The sequence below is a fragment of the Puma concolor genome, chromosome E4 (assembly GCF_028749965.1).
Source record: "Puma concolor isolate L17-30 chromosome E4, mPumCon1.1.hap2, whole genome shotgun sequence".
NCBI classification, from domain to species: Eukaryota; Metazoa; Chordata; class Mammalia; order Carnivora; family Felidae; genus Puma; species Puma concolor.
The window spans coordinates 70,620,662-70,641,850 of record NC_141683.1 but is presented as its reverse complement, the minus strand read 5'-3'; the positions used below and the strand labels follow the sequence as shown (position 1 = coordinate 70,641,850).

At 46.5% G+C, this 21,189-nt stretch overlaps 1 protein-coding gene across 1 annotated transcript in view; it reads left to right on the top strand.

The window, feature by feature from the left end:
* Positions 1-21,189, top strand: part of LOC147572807 (ankyrin repeat domain-containing protein 26-like) — a 626,452-nt gene that overhangs the window by 572,313 nt on the left and 32,950 nt on the right. The gene's annotated exons all lie outside the window — the stretch shown is intronic.

Here is a 21,189-nt window from a genome sequence, read left to right as displayed (position 1 = left end):
TCAGTACATTCCACATAACTACCATACAAACTTCACAATCAGAACATTAACTCTAATACAATCGACACTTGAACAATGGGGTTAAGGGCTCTGACCCCGCCCTCCACAGTCAAAAAGCCATGAACAACTTTTGACCCCCAAAGACTTAACCACTACTACTACCAATAATCTTTTGTATATCATACTCTATTCTTAAAAAAAAGCTACAGAAAAAAATACCATGAAGAAAATTATAAAAGAAAATACATTTTCAGTACTCAAAAAAAAAAATCTGTGTGTAGTCAGTGCACCCATTAAAACTGTTTTGTTCAAGGGTTCAGTATAATTCTATCATTTATTCCTCATAATTCTTTTTACGTTTGGTCACTTATCTGTAGTATACGTTATACCAAGAAAGGTCCTGTTCAGAGCCATGTATTGAATTCAGTTGTATGTCTTAGTCTCTTTCACTCTAGAACACTTCCTTTGTCTTTCCTTGACTTTCATGACTTTTAACCTTTTGACGACTAAATTCCAGTAATGTGGAATGTCTTTCAACGTGGATTTTTCTTAGGTTTCCTTATGGTAAAATTCAGACCATACATGTTTAGCAAGAGTATCACTACAACCTACTCTTTGCATCCCGTCATGTGACCTACAATTTTGATTTGTCCCCATACTGGTGATGTTAATGTTGGCCACCGGAGGTAGTATCTGCCAGGTTTCTCGCCTGGAATGTTAACTTTCCACTTTCCAATTATTTAGTATTTTATGGGGAAGTACTTTGAGACATGTAAATATCTCCTTTCTCGGACACCCTGTGCCAGGCCACCTCTTCTGCAGATGATTTGCCCCCCTGCAGGTTCTGAAAACACACGCTGGGCTATTCTTCCCCTGTGCAGATGCCTCCCTACCCTGTTCAGTCTGTGATACTTCATTATTCTATACCATTCACTTTTCAGGGATGCTGTCACTTGAGCTCCAACACTGGGCAGGATGACCTTCCCACACGTAATGCCTTCCCCATTCTGTCTAAGCTCCAACACCTCACTCTGGACCCCAACTCCATGCCTCTGTTTCTAGGACTGGGAACTAAAGTGTTGGGGATGAGAAAGAAGAAAGGAAGGAAGGGCTCCACAGGTCTTTTGTAATCAACTTGGCAAGCTCTCCAAAGCCGTTTCTCATAGGAATTGCATCGAATCGGCCAACAGTGTGTAAGGAAAGACATTTCTTATACTGATTTTTCCAAACAACTAGTCTTTTAATTGTCTAAGCTTATTCCCCACAATATATTGTTTCTTACTCGAGTGTTTTATCTGCAGATTCCTTTGCATTTGGTACATGCAGCGACATATAATCTATAAATAGTGGCATTTTTGTTTCCAATTCGTAGAGCTTTCATTTTTTTTTTTTGTTTCCTACTACAAGAATGACGTTGAGTAAATGTAAGGATAGTGAGTGTTCATGTCTTCTTGAAATTGCAACATGTAAAAGTAGTTTCCTATAACTATGTAGATAGTGGGGTTTTTAAAAGTGTATGTCTTATTAGTCTCTTAGTTTGCTCTTGCTGTTTACAACAGATCACCATCAACACAGTGCCTTAAAGCCACACGCATCTATCTCACATTTTTATGGGCCAGAAGCTAAGCAATGGCTTAGCTGGGTCCTTTGTTCAGGTTCTCACAAGGCTGTAGCCAAGGTGTTTGCTAGACTGCGCTTCCCCATTTGGGTTCTTCAACGGGGAAGAATCTGCTTCCAAGCCCATTGAGTTTGTTTTTAAGAGAATTTCCTTGTGACTGTATGGACTCATTTCCACAGCTCTTTGCTAGTTGGAGGCTAGTTGGAGGCTTAGGTCCTAAGCATTCCCAGACACTTGTCTTAGTCCTTTTGGGCTGCTCTAACAAAATACCATAGGCTTATAAAAAAGAAAGTTTTATTTCCACCCTTCTGGAGGCTGGGAAGTCCAAAATGAAGGCACTGGCAGATTCAGTGTACAGCGACGGCCTGCTTCCTGGTTCATGGACACTGGTCTTCCTGCTTGGCGCAGGGCCAAGGGAGCTCTCACAGCCCTCCTTTATAAGGGCACTAATCCCATTCATGAGGGCTCCACCTTCGTGACTTCATCATTTCCCAAACCCCCCACTTCTTTTTTTTTTTTTTTTTTTATATGAAATTTATTGTCAAATTGGTTTCCATACAACACCCAGTGCTCATCCCAAAACGTGCCCTCCTCAGTACCCATCACCCACCCTCTCCTCCCTCCCACCCCCCATCAACCCTTAGTTTGTTCTCAGTTCTCAACAGTCTCTTATGCTTTGGCTCTCTCCCACTCTAACCTCTTTTTTTTTTTTTTTTTGTTCCCCTCCCCCATGGGTTTCTCTTAAGTTTCTCAGGATCCACATAAGAGTGAAACCATATGGTATCTGTCTTTCTCTGTATGGCTTATTTCACTTAGCATCACACTCTCCAGTTCCATCCACGTTGCTACAAAAGGCCATATTTCATTTTTTCTCATTGCCACGTAGTACTCCATTGTGTATATAAACCACAATTTCTTTATCCATTCATCATTTGATGGACATTTAGGCTCTTTCCATAATTTGGCTATTGTTGAGAGTGCTGCTATGAACATTGGAGTACAAGTGCCCCTATGCATCAGTACTCCTGTGTCCCTTGGATAAATTCCTAGCAGTGCTATTGCTGGGTCATAGGGTAGGTCTATTTTTAATTTTCTGAGGAACCTCCACACTGCTTTCCAGAGCGGCTGCACCAATTTGCATTCCCACCAACAGTGCAAGAGGGTTCCCGTTTCTCCACATCCTCTCCAGCATCTATAGTCTCCTGATTTGTTCATTTTGGCCACTCTGACTGGCGTGAGGTGATATCTGAGTGTGGTTTTGATTTGTATTTCCCTGATAAGGAGCGACGCTGAACATCTTTTCATGTGCTTGTTGGCCATCCGGATGTCTTCTTTAGAGAAGTGTCTATTCATGTTTTCTTCCCATTTCTTCACTGGGTTATTTGCTTTTCGGGTGTGGAGTTTGGTGAGCTCTTTATAGATTTTGGATACTAGCCCTTTGTCCGATATGTCATTTGCAAATATCTTTTCCCATTCCGTTGGTTGCCTTTTAGTTTTGTTGGTTGTTTCCTTTGCTGTGCAGAAGCTTTTGATCTTCATAAGGTCCCAGGAATTCACTTTTGCTTTTAATTCCCTTGCCTTTGGGGATGTGTCGAGTAAGAGATTGCTACGGCTGAGGTCAGAGAGGTCTTTTCCTGCTTTCTCCTCTAAGGTTTGGATGGTTTCCTGTCTCACATTCAGGTCCTTTATCCATTTTGAGTTTATTTTTGTGAATGGTGTGAGAAAGTGGTCTAGTTTCAACCTTCTGCATGTTGCTGTCCAGTTCTCCCAGCACCATTTGTTAAAGAGACTGTCTTTTTTCCATTGGATGTTCTTTCCTGCTTTGTCAAAGATGAGTTGGCCATACGTTTGTGGGTCTAGTTCTGGGGTTTCTATTCTATTCCATTGGTCTATGTGTCTGTTTTTCTGCCAATACCATGCTGTCTTGATGATGACAGCTTTGTAGTAGAGGCTAAAGTCTGGGATTGTGATGCCTCCTGCTTTGGTCTTCTTCTTCAAAATTACTTTGGCTACTCGGGGCCTTTTGTGGTTCCATACGAATTTTAGGATTGCTTGTTCTAGTTTCGAGAAGAATGCTGGTGCGATTTTGATTGGGATTGCATTGAATGTGTAGATAGCTTTGGGTAGTACTGACATTTTGATAATATTTATTCTTCCAATCCATGAGCAGGGAATGTCTTTCCATTTCTTTAAATCTTCTTCAATTACCTTCATAAGCTTTCTATAGTTTTCAGCATACAGATCCTTTACATCTTTGGTTAGATTAATTCCTAGGTATTTTATGCTTCTTGGTGCAATTGTGAATGGGATCAGTTTCTTTATTTGTCTTTCTGTTGCTTCATTGTTAGTGTATAAGAATGCAACTGATTTCTGTACATTGATTTTGTATCCTGCAACTTTGCTGAATTCATGTATCAGTTCTAGCAGACTTTTGGTGGAGTCTATCGGATTTTCCATGTATAATATCATGTCATCTGCAAAGAGCGAAAGCTTGACTTCATCTTTGCCAATTTTGACGCCTTTGATTTCCTTTTGTTGTCTGATTGCTGATGCTAGAACTTCCAGCACTATGTTAAACAACAGCGGTGAGAGTGGGCATCCCTGTCGTGTTCCTGATCTCAGGGAAAAAGCTCTCAGTTTTTCCCCATTGAGGATGATGTTAGCTGTGGGCTTTTCATAAATGGCTTTTATGATCTTTAAGTATGTTCCTTCTATCCCGACTTTCTCAAGAGTTTTTATTAAGAAAGGGTGCTGGATTTTATGAAAGGCCTTTTCTGCATCGATTGACAGGATCATATGGTTCTTCTCTTTTTTTTTGTTAATGTGATGTATCACGTTGATTGATTTGCGAATGTTGAACCAGCCCTGCATCCCAGGAATGAATCCCACTTGATCATGGTGAATAATTCTTTTTATATGCCGTTGAATTCGATTTGCTAGTATCTTATTGAGAATTTTTGCATCCATATTCATCAGGGATATTGGCCTGTAGTTCTCTTTTTTTACTGGGTCTCTGTCTGGTTTAGGAATCAAAGTAATACTGGCTTCATAGAATGAGTCTGGAAGTTTTCCTTCCCTTTCTATTTCTTGGAATAGCTTGAGAAGGATAGGTATTATCTCTGCTTTAAACGTCTGGTAGAACTCTCCTGGGAAGCCATCTGGTCCTGGACTCTTATTTGTTGGGAGATTTTTGATAACCGATTCAATTTCTTCGCTGGTTATGGGTCTGTTCAAGCTTTCTATTTCCTCCTGATTGAGTTTTGGAAGAGTGTGGGTGTTCAGGAATTTGTCCATTTCTTCCAGGTTGTCCAATTTGTTGGCATATAATTTTTCATAGTATTCCCTGATAATTGTTTGTATCTCTGAGGGATTTGTTGTAATAATTCCATTTTCATTCATGATTTTATCTATTTGGGTCATCTCCCTTTTCTTTTTGAGAAGCCTGGCTAGAGGTTTGTCAATTTTGTTTATTTTTTCAAAAAACCAACTCTTGGTTTCGTTGATCTGCTCTACAGTTTTTTTAGATTCTATATTGTTTATTTCTGCTCTGATCTTTATTATTTCTCTTCTTCTGCTGGGTTTAGGCTGCCTTTGCTGTTCTGCTTCTATTTCCTTTAGGTGTGCTGTTAGATTTTGTATTTGGGATTTTTCTTGTTTCTTGAGATAGGCCTGGATTGCAATGTATTTTCCTCTCAGGACTGCCTTCGCTGCGTCCCAAAGCGTTTGGATTGTTGTATTTTCATTTTCGTTTGTTTCCATATATTTTTTAATTTCTTCTCTAATTGCCTGGTTGACCCACTCATTCGTTAGTAGGGTGTTCTTTAACCTCCATGCTTTTGGAGGTTTTCCAGACTTTTTTCTGTGGTTGATTTCAAGCTTCATAGCATTGTGGTCTGAAAGTATGCATGGTATGATTTCAATTCTTGTAAACTTATGAAGGGCTGTTTTGTGACCCAGTATATGATCTATCTTGGAGAATGTTCCATGTGCACTCGAGAAGAAAGTATATTCTGTTGCTTTGGGATGCAGAGTTCTAAATATATCTGTCAAGTCCATCTGATCCAATGTCTCATTCAGGGCCCTTGTTTCTTTATTGATCGTGTGTCTAGATGATCTATCCATTTCTGTAAGTGGGGTGTTAAAGTCCCCTGCAATTACCACATTCTTATCAATAAGGTTGCTTGTGTTTATGAGTAATTGTTTTATATATTTGGGCGCTCCGGTATTCGGCGCATAGACGTTTATAATTGTTAGCTCTTCCTGATGGATAGACCCTGTCACTATTATATAATGTCCTTCTTCATCTCTTGTTACAGCCTTTAATTTAAAGTCTAGTTTGTCTGATAGAAGGATGGCTACTCCAGCTTTCTTTTGGCTTCCAGTAGCATGATAAATAGTTCTCCATCCCCTCACTCTCAATCTAAAGGTGTCCTCAGGTCTAAAATGAGTCTCTTGTAGACAGCAAATAGATGGGTCTTGTTTTTTTATCCATTCTGATACCCTATGTCTTTTGGTTGGCGCATTTAATCCATTTACATTCAGTGTTATTATAGAAAGATATGGGTTTAGAGTCATTGTGATGTCTGTATGTTTTATGCTTGTAGTGATGTCTCTGGTACTTTGTCTCACAGGGTCCCCCTTAGGATCTCTTGTAGGGCTGGTTTAGTGGTGACAAATTCCTTCAGTTTTTGTTTGTTTGGGAAGACCTTTATCTCTCCTTCTATTCTAAATGACAGACTTGCTGGATAAAGGATTCTCGGCTGCATATTTTTTCTGTGTAGCACACTGAAAATCTCGTGCCAATTCTTTCTGCCTGCCAAGTTTCAAAAGAGAGATCAGTCACGAGTCTTATAGGTCTCCCTTTATATGTGAGGGCACGTTTACCCCTTGCTGCTTTCAGAATTTTCTCTTTATCCTTGTATTTTGCCAGTTTCACTATGATATGTCGTGCAGAAGATCGATTCAAGTTACGTCTGAAGGGAGTTCTCTGTGCCTCTTGGATTTCAATGCCTTTTTCCTTCCCCAGTTCAGGGAAGTTCTCAGCTATTATTTCTTCAAGTACCCCTTCAGCACCTTTCCCTCTCTCTTCCTCCTCTGGGATACCAATGATGCGTATATTATTTCTTTTTAGTGTATCACTTAGTTCTCTAATTTTCCCCTCATATTCCTGGATTTTTTTATCCCTCTTTTTCTCAGCTTCCTCTTTTTCCATAACTTTATCTTCTAGTTCACCTATTCTCTCCTCTGCCTCTTCAATCCGAGCCGTGGTGGTTTCCATTTTGTTATGCATTTCGTTTAAAGCGTTTTTCAGCTCCTCGTGACTGTTCCTTAGTCCCTTGATCTCTGTAGCAAGAGATTCTCTGCTGTCAGCTATACTGTTTTCAAGCCCAGCGATTAATTTTATGACTATTATTCTAAATTCACTTTCTGTTATATTATTTAAATCCTTTTTGATCAGCTCATTAGCTGTTGTTATTTCCTGGAGATTCTTCTGAGGGGAATTCTTCCGCTTGGTCATTTTGGATAGTCCCTGGCATGGTGAGGACCTGCAGGGCACTTCCCCTGTGCTGTGGTGTATAACTGGAGTTGGTGGGCGGAGCCGCAGTCAGACCTGATGTCTGCCCCCAGCCCACCCCTGGGGCCACAGTCAGACTGGTGCGTGCCTTCTCTTCCCCTCTCCTAGGGGCGGGATTCACTGTGGGGTGGGGTGGTCTGTCTGGGCTACTTGCACACTGCCAGGCTTGTGATGCTGGGGATCTGGCGTCTTAGCTGGGGTGGGTAGGCAAGGTGCACAGGCCAAACCCCCCACTTCTAAATACTATCACGTTGAACATTAAGAGTTAACACATGAATTTGGGTGAGTGGGGACACAAATACTCAGCCTAGAGCAAGGCTGTTCCTTGTTCTTGGCCACATAGACTTCCTCAATACGGCCACTTAGTTTAGGAGGCCAGCAAGGAGAATGTCACTTCAGAGAAGGCTCAGTCCTCCTTGAAGGGCGTTCACGTGATTAGATCAGGTTTGCCTAGCATAATCCTCTTTTGATTGACTCTGAATTAACTGAATTATGTCTGCAACATTCCTTTACATGTGCCATATTCTAATAGCTAGAGTCAAGTCACAGATCTCAAGTGAGAAGAATTATAAAGAAAAGGTGACAACACTAAAGGGCAGATATTATGGGGCCACTTAGGATCTTTCTGCTACAAGTATATTAAGGAAGTTCCCTTATAATACTAGTTTTCTAAGTTCTGTCATGAATGAATATTGAATGTGAAAAGATGTTTATTTCACATCTATTGAGATAATTTTTTTAACTGTTTATTTTTAAGAGAGACCAAGCAAGCCAGCAGGAGAGGGGCAGAGAGAGAGGGAGACAGGATCTGAAGCAAGCTCTGCGCTGACAGTGGCGAGCCCAATGCGAACCCCACGTGGGGCTTAAACTCACATACTGTGAGATCATGACCTGAGCCTAAGTTGGATGCTTAACCGACTGAGCTACCCAGGTACCCTGAGTTAAGTTTTTAAAATATTTGTGAATGGAGGGAGGGGCCAAGATGGCGGAACAGCATGGAAGTTTTGTGTGTGTGTCCCATCCATGAAATACAGCCAGGCCAACACAAAACCATCCTACACACCTAGAACACTGATTGGAGGACTAACACAACAGCCTGCACAACCCGAAACACAGAATTCAGCAGGAATTTACCCCAAAAGGAAGAGCATGAACAAACGACAGCCAGGGACTTAACCAACACAGATACAAGCAAGATGTCTGAACCAGACTTTAAAATCACGATAATAAGAATATTAGCTGGGGTCGAAAATAGATTAGAATCCCTTTCTGCAGAGATAAAAGAAGTAAAAAGTAGCCAGAATGAAATTAAAAATAATATAACTGAGCTGCAATCACGGATGGATGCAGTGGCGGCAAGGATGGACAAGGCAGAACAGAGAATCCACGATATAGAGGACAAACTTATAGAGAATAACGAACCAGAAAAAAAAGAGGGAGATTAAGGCAAAAGAGCACGATTTAAGTATTAGAGAAACCAGTGACTCATTAAATAGGAACAACATCAGAATCATAGGTGTCCCAAAAGTGGAAGAGAGAGAAATAGGGGTATTAGGTTTATGTGAGCAAATCATAGCAGAAAACATTTACGAAACCTGGGGAAAGACACAGACATCAAAATCCAGGAAGCACAGAGGACCCCCATTAGATTCAACAAAAACCGACCATCAACAAGGCATATCATAGTCAAATTCACAAAATACTCAGGCAAGGAGAGAATCATGAAAGCAGCAAGGGAAAAAAAAAATGTTCCCTGACCTAAAAGGGATGACATATCAGGTTTGCAGCAGACCTATCCACAGAAACTTGGCCGGCCATAAAGCAGTGGTGGGATATATTCAGGGTGCTGAATCAGAAAAATATGCAGGGGCACCTGGGTGGCTCAGTCGGTTAGGTGCCGGATTTCAGCTCTGGTCATGATCCCGTGGTCTGTGAGTCCAAGTCCCGCGAAGGGATCTGTGCTGACAGCTCAGAGCCTGGAGCCTGCTTCGGATTCTGTGTCTCCCTCTCTCTCTGCCCCTCCTCTGCTCATGCTCTGTCTCTCACTCTCTCTCTCTGTCAAAAATAAATAAACATTAAACAAATAAAATAAAAAAATAAATGCAGCCAAGAATTCTTTACCCAGCAAGGCTGTCACTCAAAATAAGAGAGAGAAAAAGTTTCCCAGACAAACAAAAATGAAAGGAATTTGTGACCACTAAACCAGCCCTGCAAGAAATTCTAAGGGGGACTTTCTGAGGGAAGAAAAGTTGAAAAAATATGTACATACATACATATATATGCATATATGCATATATGCATACCAAAAGCAACAAAGATTAGAAAGGAGCAGAGAACACCACCAGAAACTTCAAGTGTACAAGCATCATAATGGCAATAAATTCATATCTTTCAGCACTCACTCTAAATGTCAGTGGCCTCAATGCTCCAATCAAAAGGCTTAGGGTAACAGAATGGATAAGAAAACAAGGTCCATCTATATGCTGTTTACAGGAGACCTAGTTTAGACCTAAAGACACCTTCAGATTGAAAATAAGGGGATGAAGAACCATTTATCATGCTAATGGTCAACCAAAGAAAGCTAGAGTAGCCATACTTATATCAGACAATCTAGACTTTAAAATAAAGACTGTATCAAGAGATGCAGAAGGGCATTATGTCATAATCAAGGTGTCTATCCACCAAGAAGACCTAACAATTGTAAACATTTATGCACCAAATGTGACAGGACCCAAGTATGTAAATCCATTAATCATAAACATAAAAAAAACTCATCGATAGTAATACCATAATCGTAGGAGATTTCAACACCCCACTCACGGCAATGGACAGATCATCTAATCAAAAAAAAAAAAAAATCAACAAGGGAACAATGGCTTTGAATGACACACTGGACCAGATGGACTTAACAGATATATTCAGAACATTTCATCCTAAACCAGCAGAATATACTTTCTTCTCCAGTGCACATGGAACGTTCTCCAGAATAGACCATATACTGGGACATAAATCAGCCCTAAGTAAGTACAAAAAGATTGAGATCATATCGTGCATATTTTCAGACCACAACATTATGAAACTCGAAATCAACCACAAGAAAATATTGGGAAAGGTAACACATACTTGGAGACTGAAGAACATCCTACTAAAGAATGAATGAGCCAACCAAGCAGTTAAAGAGGAAATTGAAAAGTATATGTAAGTCAATGAAAGGGATAATACCACAACCCAAAGCCACTGGGACACAACAAAGGTGGTTATAAGAGGAAAATATATAGCAATCCAGGCCTTCCTAAGAAGGAAGAAAGATCTTAGATACACAACCTAACCTTACGCCTTAAGGAGCGGGAAAAAGAACAGCAAATAAAACCACAAACCAGCAAAAGACAGGAAATAATAAAGATTACAGCAGAAATTAATGCTATCAAAACAAACAAACAAACAAACAAACAAACAAAAAACAGAAAAATACCAGTAGAACAGATCAATCAAGCCAGAATCTGGTGCCTTGAAAGAATTAACAAAATTGATAAACCACTAGCCAGTCTGGTCAAAAAAGAAAAAAGGAAAGGACCGAAATAAATAAAATCAAGAATGAAAGAGGAGAGATCACAAACAACACAGCAGAAATAAAAACAATAACAAGAGAATAGTATGAGCAATTATATGCCAATGAAATGGGCAATCTGGAAGAAATGGACAAATTCCTAGAAACATATACACTACCAACACGGAAACAGGAAGAAATAGAAAATTTGAACAGACCCATAACCAGTAAGGAAATCGAATTAGTAATCACAAATCTGCCAAAACACAAGAGTCCAGGGCCAGATGGCTTTCCAAGGGGTTATTCTACCAAACATTTAAGGAAGAGTTAGCACCTATTCTCTTGAAACTTCCAAAACATAGAAATGGAAGGAAAACTTGCAAACTCTTTCTATGAAGCCAGCACTACCTTGATTCCAAAACCAGTCAGAGACCCCACTAAAAAGGAGAACTATAGACAACGTTCCCTGAGGAACATGGATGCAAAAATTCTCAACAAGATATTAGCCAACCGGATCCAACAACACATGAAAAGTATCACTCACCACGACCAAGCGGGATTTATACCTGGGATGCAGGGCTGGTTCCATATCTGCAAAACAATTAACGTGATTCATCACATCAATAAAAGAAAGGGCAAGAACCATATGACCCTCTCAACAGATGCAGAGAAAGCATTTGACAAAATACAGCATCCTTTCTTGATAAAAACCCTCAAGAAAGGAGGGAGAGAAGGAGCATACCTCGAGATCATAAAAGCCATATATGAACAACCCAATGCTAATATCATCCTCAGTGGGGAAAAATGGGAGTTTCCCCTCTAAGGTCAGGAACAAGACAGGGATGTCCACTCTCGCCACTGTTACTCAACATAGTATTGGGAGTCTTAGCCTCTGCAATCAGACAACACAAAGAAATAAAAGGCATCCAAATCAGCCAGGAGGAGGTCAAACTTTCCCTCTTCGCAGATGATACGATACTCTATACGGAAACCCCCAAAGATGCCACCAAAAAACTGCTAGAATGGATTCCTGAATTCGGCAAAGTTGCAGGATATGAAATCAATGCACAGAAATCGGTTGCATTCCTATACACCAACAATGAAGCAACAGAAAGAGAAATCAAGGAATCGATCCCATTTACAGTTGCACAAAATGCCACAAAATACCTAGGAATACATCTAACCAAATAAGTGAAAAACGTATATACTGAAAACCATAGAAAGCTTATGAAAGAAATTGAAGAAGACACAAAAAAATGGAGAAAAGATTCCATGCTCCTGGATAAGAAGAACAAATATTGTTAAAATGTCGATACTACCCAAAGCCATCTACATATTCAATGCAATCCCTATCAAAGTAACACCAGCATTCTTCACAGAGCTAGAACATATAATCCTAAAATGTGTATGGAACCAGAAAAGGCCTCGCAGAGCCAAAGCAATCTTGAAAAAGAAAACCAAAGCAGGAGGCATCACAATCCCAGACTTCACTCTATACTACAAAGCTGTAATCATCAAGACAATATGGTCCTGGCACTTGAACACACAGTCAGAACAATGGAACAGAATAGAGAACCCAGACATGGACCCACAAACGTATGGCCAACTAATCTTTCACAGAGCAGGGAAGAATATCTAGTGGCATAAAGACAGTCTCTTGAGCAAGTGGTGCTGGGAAAGTGGACAGCGATATGCAGAAGAATGAACCTGGACCACTTCCTTACACCTTTCTTACACAAAAATAAACTCAAAATGGATGGAAGACCTCAATGCAAGACAGGAAGTCATCAAAATCCTCAAGGAGAAAGCGGGCAAAAACCTCTTTGATCTTGGCCGAAGCAACTTCCTATTCAACACGTCTCCGGAGGCAAGGGAAACAAAAGCAAAAATGAACTAGTGGGACCTCATCAGACAAAAAGGCTTCTGCACAGCGAAGGAAACAATCAGCAAAACGAAAAGGCAACTGACACAATGGGAGAAGGTATTTGCAAATGACATATCAGATAAAGGGTTAGTATCCAAAATCTACAAAGAACTTCTCAAACTCAACCACCCAAACAACAAATAATCCAGTGAAGAAATGGGCAAAAGACATGAATAGACACTTCTCCAAAGAAGACATCCAGATGGCCAACTGACACGTGAAAAAATGCTCCACATCACTCATCATCAGGGAAATAAAAATCAAAACCACACCGAGCTACCCCTTTACGCCTGTCAGAATGGCTCACAAGAACAACTCAGGCAACAACAGATGTTGGCGAGGATGTGGAGAAGGAGGATCTCTTTTACATTGTTGGTGGCAATGCAAGCTTGTGCAGCCACTCTGGAAAACAGTATGGAGTTTCCTCAAAAAACTAAAAATAGAACTACCTTACAACCCAGCAATTGCACTGCAAAGCATTTATCCACGAGATACAGGTGTGCTCTTTCGACGGGACACATGCACCCCATGTCTATAGCAGCACTATCAACAATAGCCAAAGTATGCTAAGGAGCCCAAATGTCCATCGATGGATGAATGGATAAAGAAGATGTGGTATCTAGATACAATGGAATATTACTAGGCAATCAAAAAGAATGAAATCTTGACATTTGCAACTACATGGATGGAACTGGAGGGTATTATGCTAAGTGAAATTAGTCAGTCATAGAATGACACAAATCATATGACTTCACTCGTATGAGGACTGTAAGAGACAAAACAGATGGACATAAGGGAAGGGAAACAAACATAATATAAAAACAGGGAGGGGGACAAAACAGAAGAGACTCACAAATATGGAGAACAAACTGAGGGTTGCTGGAGGGGTAGTGGGAGGGGGGATGGGTTAAATGGGCAAGGGCACTAAGGAATCTACTCCTGAAATCATTGTTTCACTCTATGCTAACTAATTGGGATATAAATTCTGAAAAATAAAAAATTAAATTAAAAAAGTAAAAATAAGAAAATAAAATAAAGTATTTGTAAATGTGGGGAATTATATTATTTGCTCATGTTAAACCAACTTTGCATTTCTCAGATTAACTGAATATAGTTGTGATTTCATTCATTTTTTTTCTTTTCATGATTTTATTTTTTTATATTTATTTTTGAGAGAGAGAGAGAGAGAGAGAGAGAGAGAGAGAGAGAGAGACCGAGCATGAGCAGGGGAGGGGCAGAGAGAGAGGGAAACACGGAATGTGAAGCAGGCTCCAGGCTCTGAGCTGTCAGCACAGAGCCTGACGCAGAGCTCAAACTCATGAACTTCGATATCATGACCTGAGCTGAAGTGGTCAACCAAGTGAGCCACCCAGGTGCCTCTATTTTATTTTATTCGGGAGAAAGAGAGAGAGAGAGAGAGAGAGAGACAGAGAGAGAGAGAGAGAGAGTACACAAGAGTGGGGGGGGGCAAAGGGAAAGAGAGAGAGAATCTTAAGCAAGCTCCAGGCTCAATGCGGAGCCAGACGCAGGGCTCAATCCTATAACCCTGGACTCCTGACCTGAGCAGAAATCAAGAGTCGTGTGCTTAAACCACTGAGACACCCAGGCGCCCCTCGGGGCCTACATTTTCATTTGGCACTGAGCTCCACAAATTCCGTCACTGCAAAGTCCCCACTAGGGCACGTCCCCCCTCCCCCCACCCCACCCAACCTCCTCCCACAAGACCCTCCCCTCGACCCCACCGCACACTAGTCTCCCTCAGAATGAAATCCAAACTCCTCTCTGGGCCCACAGACACCGCCAATCTGGTCCTCGAATCTTTGCTGCCCTCGCTGCCCTCGTCCACTCGGCTCCAGTCACAGTCCCCACCTTTCCGTCTCAGGGTCCTCCCACTGGCTGCTCCTAGGCCTGGAATGTGGCTGCCTGCTCAGAGGGGCCCTCCTGGCCCTCCAGCTACAGTGGCTGTCCCCTGCTCAGGTCTTCTGCTCCCCAGCACTCACAGAGGAAGCTAGCAGTCTCCTTGTTTACCTGTTCGTGGTCTGTCTCCCCCACCCACACCCTGGCGCTCAGAATGTCAACAGGAGAGCAGGGTCATCTTAAGCCTGCAAGCCTCAGCCACTGGTCACCGGTCACAGTGGAGCCCCACCCCCTAGAACAAAGCCTGGCCCGGAGAAGAGGCTCCCTAAACAACTGGTGCGTGACAACACACCTTGCCTGAGAAGTGATGACAAGTACCATCTAGTGTGGGGCGGCAGGTCCGGTCAGTGCAAGCCCATACATGGCAGGGTGTCCTCCCCTGATCCCAGGCCCAGAGAACCCGCACCCCCCACTCCCCGCACTCCCCATCTGGATCCTCACTGCCGCTGAGATCAGCACAGGGTGTCGGGCAGGGCCAGCCCCTCCCACCAGGCTCCCCCAACCTCCAGGGGGACAATGTACAAAGGGCCACTTCAGCACGGAGCTTCAGCTCCATCTCTAGCCCACAGGCCTGAGGTGGGGGAGGGGAGGGGAGGGGAGGGGAGGGGAGGGTGGGCCCCAGCCCTCTTCTGTCCTCTTGGAGTCTGCTCTAGCACAGGGCCAGGAGGGTGACAGATTCAAGCTGTAGTGCGGAGAGGCTTTGTTTCAGGAGCTGTGCCTTGCGGCCTGGGGGAGATGCCCTTGCACAGCGAGTGGATGAGACACATCAATGCACAGGGTCAGCGTGCCGGGGCAGAGGGCGGTCCCCGTGTACCCAGGCAGCAGGAGTGGAGTGGTGCTCCCCCATGGGTACAGGGCACAGTTGCGAGGTGCAGCCGTGCACTCAAGAGGCTAAAGTGCCTGTAGGGTGAAGGGAGAGAGACGAGCAGACCCGGCAGGGTCTGGGCCAAGCTGGAGGGCAGAGGCCTGGGCTCAGAGTCGGCTCCCATCCTGCCTGGGACCCTCCGCCGCAAAACCAGGCACAAAGAACTCGCTCAAATAGTGGTTCCCGAAACCTGAGCTGATAAGCCGAGATGTGACCATCCACCCAGTCTCCCAGGCCAGGAGCCCGGCAGTCATCCTGAATCTGGCTTCTCACTGACCTCGAGCTCCCCACCGCCAGGCACATCTCTTCGATGCCCAGGTACTTGTCGTCCCACCCGGCCACCTGTGCCACTGTCCCACGCTGCCTGCGCCACCATCCCCACTCACCTGGACAACAGCAGCAGCCTTACCAGGGAAGGGGCTCCTGGCTTGAGCCCCACGAGCCAAGCAAAAGCCACATCTGATGTTGTCCCTCTCAGCTTGGAACACCTGCTCCCAGGATAAAATCCAAATCCTCTAGGAGGCTCCAGGTTTCTGTGTAATCTTTCACTCCTTGCCCAGGTAGGCTCAGATGAACTGCAATTCCCCCAGACTGCAGAAGGACTGAGCTGCCTCACCCCTGGCCTGCCCCCCAGGGCTCCACACCCTAAACTGGACGGTGCTGACCAACTCTCCTGGGGCCCCAGCACAGAGCCTGATGCAAAGGAGGTGCTGACGACAGACCCCCCTCCACCCCCAAATCCACACACCTGAACCTGCAGTCAGTGCTGCTGGGCTCTCACAACTGGTCTGGGGTTGGGAAAAGTCTAGTCCTGCCTGGGCAAGGCACACCCCGATGAGGTGGCTCATGTACAGGAACTCGACGGGTCCCCCACAATGGGAGGGAAGTGGTGGAGAGCGGAGACACGGGAAAGGGCTCCAGCCTTCAAAGCGCTCTGAGCAGGACGGCTGGTGGTCCGGAGGAGACTGGCAAGGAAGGAGGGGAAACAGGAAGGGATCTCAGTTCACCCCTGGGTGCTCAGTTCACCTCTGGCTCACCCCATCAGTGCCTGGCACAATGCCCGGCTGCGGCTAGCTCAAAGGATGGGCTGGGACCCTGGCTCTGCCCCCCACCCCCAACTCTGGAATCCTACTCTCTTGGAGGCAGAAAAGCGGGGGCTGGTAACGCCACCTCACGGGGATCTGGGGAAGTGACCAGGCTGTTCCTGGCCCAGATCCTACAGCTCTGGCTCTCTGGGAGCCCGAGCAAGGTCTTCCACCTCCTTCAAGAGAGGTGGCCCGGAGCAGGTGGGCCTGGGGAGCCTCCGTGGAGCTGGGACAATGAGCCCTTTCTCTTTTCCCTTCCCAATCCACCTCTGCCCACCCCTGCCTTCGAGGGGCCGTGGCGCCCTCGGCTCAGGACCCGACTGTCTCCACTGGGGGACACTCAAGAAGCATTCACCAAATGGCACAGGGCACCATGCAGGGCTGTAGGCACCGGGGCCTGCTCCTTCATATGGAGCCGCCAGTCTGTTCTTGCTCCTCTGACTAGTCTTTTCCCTCTGCTAGATCCCGAGAGCATTCCGGAAAAGGGCCGCAAGTGCCCAAATGTCCCACTGAGTGTGAGAAAGAAGAGAAAGGAACAGCAGGGACCAGACCATCACCACAAGGGGACAGAGTCATTCAGGAGTCAAGTGGCCAGGGTCCAGGCCTTAGCAATGCCACTAAGCTTGCCGGGAGAGCCTGAGCACCAGGTGAAGTGCTCCATCTTGTCTCACCATCACGTGACCATTTCACAGAGGGGGAAACTGAGGTTTGGAGAGGGGACAGGACTAGCCCCAGGTCAGGCAGCAGCGAGCTGTGGAGAGGCCCTGGCTCAGCAGAGACCACGTGCGTGCCACTGCAGCTCACCAATGCTCAAGACCTCCCCGTTCCTGCAGGACCTCAGTTTCCCCCACTGACCATTGGGGGCACAGACTGGATCTTCCAGCTTCTGGCTGGCTTGAGTGTTCCAGGTTCTAGAAGGCCCACATTCTAGGTCCGCTGCTCCATCTTCCTCCTCTGAGTTCCGTGATCCCGCTTCTCTGGTCTGGATCACGGGGTTCTACTTTCCAGGTGCTGTGTTCTGGTGCCTGGTCCCCAAGTTCGCCTCTCAGAAAGGTCTGCAGCCCAGGCAGGTTCTCCAGCCCACATGCTTCATTTCCATTCCCTGTATTCTCTCCCAGCCCCCAGCCGTCGGGGCCCACAGGTCACCACCTGAAGCTCCAGTTCCGTCGGCCCTCAGGGCTGCTTTCGGGCATGAAAATAGCTGGGGAGGCCTGTCCCAGGCCCCAGGTCACTGGGCTGAAGGGGATACTGGAGATCATACTCACAGCTGGGCAGGAACACTCTTCCCCACTCTTCCCTGTGTCTCCAGGACCACGTTTCTGACCACCCCCAGCCCTGCTGGCTTCTGCCCCCACCAGTCCGCATGGCGACAGCCCCCAAGACGGCACTTCCCGAGCACAGAGACCTTGGGTCATTTTTCTTTGGGGTCAGAGCCTGGTACTTCCTTAGTGGGTGTCTGTTAAACACTTGCAGAATGAATTAACCAGGTGTGCCCGGAGTCCCGGCAGGATTACACACTGTCACGGCCTCAAAGACCTGAGTTCACATAGGACAGAGATGCTCACGCAGTGTGTGCGTACAGGTGATGTGCACAACACACGTGCTCAAAAACACAGACACGTCACACCCTCAAGTCAGCAGATCTGTGCCCCTGGCACCTAGCCTGGGCCCTGGCACTTGGCTGAATAACAGCTGATCGAATGAATGGGTGCTCTGTACTAGGTATATGGGGGAGATGGAGATCGAATCCTCACCCAGGATCAAGGCTCAGCTGTGATTCCAAAGACCATTTCCACGAGGTCGAACCTGACTACATTGTAGGAAGACCCCCTGGAAAGGCACTTCGGGGCCGGAGTCAGTAAGGAAGGCAGTCAACAGTGCTACGCACCGCACCCACCTGGGCACCCGGATGGAGGTGAAGCAAATAGCCCTAGGGCCACCTCTGGCTGGGAGGGGCAGAGGGCAGCTTGGGGTGGGGTGGGGTGGGGTGGCTTTCCAGGTGGAGGTGGGAAGGCGAGGGCCCTGAGGCCTAACCCACAGGACAGGAAGGACAGCAGAGGTTTGAATGGAATTCTGGGCGTGCTACATCCCAGTAGCCCCAGGTCTGGACTCTCTCTGACCCAAATTCCGAGAAAGAGAGACACACAGGCTAAGCTGTCTGCAGGCCCGCCTGTTCTGGGGGATGGGCCCGGGGGCAGGGTCCCTCTGGAAGCCACTGGCACTTGGTGACCCCAGAGTCTCATGAATGGGGAGCTGGCTGTTCTCAGGGCACCTTTTCTTAGACCTCTCTCCTTTACACGGTAACTTCATTTTTCTGGTTATAAAGGTTTCACCTACAACCTAGGAAATGTGAAAATCACGGCGAAAGAAGGGTAATATCACCCACCATCCCTGGGGCTAACATTTGGCCTAAGTTCTCACACGCTTTTTTTCCCGTGCACCTTCTTGCTGGAATGAGCTATCGATGTGGATTTCCTGCCAGCTTTTGGACAGCAAGCATTTTCTCTAAGGAGCTTTGTTCTCCACATGGGAAGACCGAGTGCAGACCTGAGCCCTGGGGACTTTGCTCTCCTGGGCTACTTCCCATCCCCCTCAGACCTGACCTGGATCCTGCAGACAAATGCTCCAGCTGGGGACCAGAGTGGGGGAGGGGTATGGCCACATAGCCCTGGGCTCTCCTCTTACAAGCCACAAAGGGACTACCAACCACTCCCCAGGGTGCTCTGGGTCAGTCCCAAGCACCTCGGGCCTTCAACATTCCCTCTGTGAAATGGGCATGTTTGGCTAGCTATCTGGCCTCAAGGCTCCCCAGCCTGGTCTCTTCTCTGGGCTGCAGGGACAGTCGCCTGAACTGGGCTGCACCTTACAGCTGCTTTCCCTGTTCACTCCACTGGCATCTCAGACCAGGCCCTCAAGGTTCTCTGCATCTTGTGGAGCAGCCAGATGGAAATCCTGGCAAGGGTGGGTCAGCCTGGCCCTTGGGGTGGGAGTCAGGTAGGGCTTCCTAGAGGTGTCTTAAAGGATGAGCCAGCACCTGCCAGGAGAGGAGGGGAAGGCCACTGCAGACAGAGGGATAGCATCTGCAAAGGCCCAGCGGCGGGGTGGGGCGAGGGTGGGGGAGGTGTGTGTGGGGGAAGCCAGCACCTGGATTGTAGTCTGGGTGGGGTGCTGGTGCATTTTGCCCTCCCCACATGCCAGTGCCTGGAGGCAGACCACAGAGTCTGTTACATCCCCCACTGGTGGCTGCAGGACCACTGCCCCTACTCAGGTATGGCCTCGAACTTCCATGACAGCAATAACACGCCAGGCCCCACAGCAGTCCTGGGCACCCCTGAGAGGGGGTTTGCCTGGGGGCTCTTTGGGGCCCAGGCTCTGTGGCTTAATGCCTCTGACAGTGGACATCCCGCACAGACAGAATGCCCCTGCCCCATTCCCTGGACCTCTCCGCCGTGGTGGAGGAGTCTCACACCCTCTGCTCTAGTCCTAATGGCAGGTATAACCTTGGACCCATCACCCACACCCTGTGGGCCTTGGCTCAAAGACTGGAGACTGATCTGGGCTGTTCCAAGGTCCAGATGGGACCAGAGCTGGCTCTGCCTGAACTGACCACAGGGGTTCCCAAACACCTACTATGTGCCAGAGCCCCCAACACTGCCTCTTTGTTTCTCTCTCCCGCCAGCCCGGAGGCAGGATCTCTTCCCACCACCGCCCCTTACAGACACAGAAGGCCCCTGGATGCAGGTTTTCTGACCCTGGGATGTGGGCATAGGTGAAAATGTAGAGCCACACCTCCAAGCCACAGCTAGAACCAACTGAGATAATGTGTTACTGCTTCAGAAACTGTAGAGTGCAGACTCATTTATTTATTTATTTATTTATTTTTTTCGCACAATGGGCAAGGCTCCGTTGTGTAGGACCCCTCCCAGCTGTGTGACCCTACTAAGTCACCTGTCTAGGGCTCAGTTTCCATTGAACGAAATTAGGATTACATCAGCACCCCCTCCCAGGGCTCCTGAGATACCGAAATGAAATCAAGCAAGAAAGCACCAGCCCCTCACTCCCATCGGAGCCATAAATGAGTTCGGACCATTAATATTCACGGTCCTCAGAGATGGCCCGGAAGGCACCTTCTCCATCTTTTGCCTAAACCGGCCAATCTGTACTGCTTCCGGAAGTGGCCCTCACCTGTCACACGACCCATCACCATTCATTAAGCAGTTAAGAAACAGTCACCAAATGCCTTTTGCATGTTCGGCAAGGTGCCAGCCCCCAGAGAGCGCCTGTGTGCCCAGCCTAGAAGCCCCACCTGTCATGGGCAGCCCTCCCTTGTTCCGCCTTCCCCGGCCACCATCGCTCACCCACCATGATTCCCCCAGGCTGTGTGCCAGGCCCGGGTTAGCAAGAGTGGGGCCACGATCGACCGGTCCAGAGTATTACACAAGCTCTGTGGGGGTCTGTGGCCAGGTGGGACCTGTTTCCAGAAGGAAACAGCAGCATCAGGCGCCTGGATAAAGGCAAATTGGGGTGTGGGGGGTGAGTATGGTGTGATGTGTGCAGAGCTGGGTTAGGGTAGCAGGGGGCAGAGCCTGAGAACACAAGCAGGGGCAGGGTCATAGGGATCTGGGTTAAGGGCAAGGGAGTCTCTTAAAGCAGCCTGA